This window comes from Aulonocara stuartgranti (assembly GCF_965226115.1).
Source record: "Aulonocara stuartgranti genome assembly, chromosome: 23".
NCBI lineage: Eukaryota > Metazoa > Chordata > Actinopteri > Cichliformes > Cichlidae > Aulonocara > Aulonocara stuartgranti.
Genome location: NC_138958.1, coordinates 10,162,170 through 10,165,510, shown reverse-complemented (window position 1 = coordinate 10,165,510; position 3,341 = coordinate 10,162,170).

The following is a 3,341-nucleotide window of genomic DNA, read 5'->3' as shown; positions in this document are numbered from 1 at the left end:
AAAATATGTTTCAATAAAATATTGCCGTTGGATTTTGCTGTCTTTTCAAGTTTTGCATTGTGTTATTGTTTTGACCATGAGTTTAACAGTTTTGAAAACAGTATGTAAGCACATGCAAAATGTCCTGTCCGTACAAAGGTTTTTGGCAGTTGTTGTGTCTGAGTGAGAAGATGATTCATGTAATTTGAGAGATGTAGTCATTGAATGCATTTTGTGCCAAAACAATGATAACTGGTCCTCAGTTTAGCCCACATAGACTTCTGTTGTGCTCACTGTGTGAGGAGTTTTGCAAACGTGACCTAAGTATTGAGAAATGTGTCCTAGCGTCTGTAAAAAACTGTAATAAACAAATGAAAAGTACATAAAACTGGTGTTGGACATGTGTCCACTAAGCACTTATTACACTCGGTGCTCGTCAGCTAATCAAACATGTTTTATGTGTCTGTACTACTTAGCTATATTGTGTGCGGAACAATACAACTCACCTCTCGTATGGCTACGGCAGACTGGCAGCGATTACTGCAGCCAGCCTCACCTAACCAGCCACACTGAGAGCGGGGGGGCGCTGTTTCCCCATTACACTGATATTTGTGGCAAGTGGAATAATACCACAAACACTGTTACACTACCAGAAATTATTTCCACTACTAATTAATTACCGTTGAGCTCAAAGGTCCTATTAATAAACTGTTAATGAATGTGTATTTATGAAGACGATTTGTGAGACTGGTAAACTTATGATACGTACAATAGTCTTTCGTCCTACACGGTGCATTTCAAGGTCCTGCACCCATCCGTCGGTAAACTGTACCTGGGCTTGTTGCAGTGACCTGAAGTTACTAAACTTCATGAGTGTATGCACTCACTCCAAGAACCGTGTAATTATAAATCTGAGCGTGGTGAAAGTGGGCAGCACACTGACGTCTTTTGTCCACTCTGTGTGCTCGTAAGGGTCTGACCCTTTCACTCCTTTGATTTTTTCCTCGTATCTTTTCTTTGTCTTTTCGTCGAGTCTGTCTTTGTACGGACCGGCATTGTTCTCCTTTTGTTTTGTACATTCCTTTTTTGTGCGGCAAAGAAAAAAAAAGAAGGTATTGGAACCGGAGAATGAACGTTTTGCGGTGCTGCAAATGCTTGCATTTGATGCGGTACTTGGATTGTTTTGCCACGAGTTCCCGGCATGCAATGCGCGAAAATCACGTGATTGCTAAACAAGGGGGAGGGTGCATCCAGCCTCCTCGGCTGTAATTGGTCCAGCCCAGAGTCGATCATGACCAATTGGCCAATCCAACACCTTTCATTATATATACCCTTCCTAAAAAAAAAAAAAAAAAAAAAATATCCATCGGCCCATAAAAACAAAAAATCGCCAGCGGCCCACCGGGCAAATGCCCGGTGGGCCGCTGGCCAGTCCAGCTATGCTTACATGTGTGTCTATTTCATATTTTCAGTTGTTACCCTCCACGGCTAAATAAATCGGTTTCAGTAATGCACTGATATACAAGAATGGACATAAGAAGCTTCTTTCAAAGAAAAAACTCTGGTAGTATTTTATATATTATGCTTTGTATGTTGTTCAGTATATTCCTATGCAAAACAAGAGGAACTTCAATACACAGCAGTATATTCACAGTTGAAACCAGATATTTACATACACTTTATGGAAAACACAAGAACATTTTTTTACTGTACAACATCAATTTAGAGTAAACTTGTTTTGTTTTGGATAAATAAATATTGAAATATCTTTTGAATTAGTTAAATGTCAGAATAAAGAGAGACAGAGCTTCCTATTTTTTATCACTTTCATCAAATTTAGGAGTACATGTACACTAAGTTTATTGTTAATTAATAAGAAAACTCCAGACAATTCCATTCTGAGCTGAAGAAGCTTCTGATAGGTTAGTAGAGTCCATGTGAGTAAATTGGTGGCACAGCTGTGGATGCATAAAAGGCAAAACAGAGCCTGTTTCTTTGAAATGGGAAAATTAAGAGATATCAACTAGGGGTGGGTTTTTATAATCGATTTATCGATTAAAATCGATTCTGGCTTGGATAATGTAAAATCGATTCATTAAAATCCTGAATCGATTTTTTAATATAAATTTATTTTGCCCGAAATGCCAGAATCTCTGGTGAAATCTCACAAAATTTCAACAACCACCAAACAGCTAAGACAATAAATGAGAGCAGGAACACAGATTCTGCACAAAGACTTAAACACACAGCACAACCCGCGGTTCAAATCAGTTAGATGTGGCCTTTCTCACGGTCGGGGCTGAAAGCCGACAGCTCGCTGATTCTGATCTGTCCGCGCTTTGTGTTCACGCCCTTTATGCGCTGATTCTACAGCTGTTAGTTTGATGTCTCTCCAAACAATATTGACCGAACCAGCAGCAAAAGAAGATCCAAACTACGCTTCACATAAACATCGTCATGTATTCACTCTTACTTTTACTGTTTTGCTTCGACCACGATGCACAGCTCTCTCTCTCTCTCTCTCTCTCTCTCTCTCTGTACTTCAAGAACAGTTTCCCGTCTAAAAATCTGTTTTCTTCATTATTCGCTTGCTTGTTACGCACAAGTCTACCGTTGTTTACAGCGCTGTCGGCCGACGTTTTTTTAAGTTTTTTTTTATATACTTCCGAAAAGAAAACCTAATTTCTGCCGTTCAATACTGAACAAATTTAAACTTTTTTAAATTATGCAAAACGCTTAGCCGTGTCTCTAATAAAACCGCTGTAACGTCAGAGGTAATGTTCATGTGTTGATTAATGGTTTTCTTTCGTTTTTGATGTACTGCAGAATATTTTTATAAAATCCAGGCCAGGAAAATCGCCTTCATGTTTTTCTGTGTTTTATCCTCAGCTACTTTGACACAAAGGCATCTGCTGTGATGCTCACACCTTTGATAAAGTCTTGCGTGTGTCAGCTTCCTTTTTCTGACTGTCAAAATTTCCCAGATTCAAATTGAATTGAATTGAATCAAATCGAATTAAATCGAATCGTGGATCGAATCGATTCGGGACCTTGTGAATCGGAATTGAATCGATTCTAGAAATCAGTGACAATACCCAGCCCTAAATTTATCAACCAAAACACCAGGAAAAGAATCGTGGAGCTCCATAAGTGTGGCTCAATTTTGAATACAATTTGGTGCCATTTACAATTAAGAAATACAGATAGTTTCTCTCTTTACTCTTAAAGCTAACAAATATGTTATTGATAAATGATATATTTATCAATCTAAAAAAAATAAACATTTAGTCTGATTTGATGTTACAAATAAAAAAGTATTTGTGTTTTGATCTGAAGAGTATGTAAATATCTGGTTTCAACTG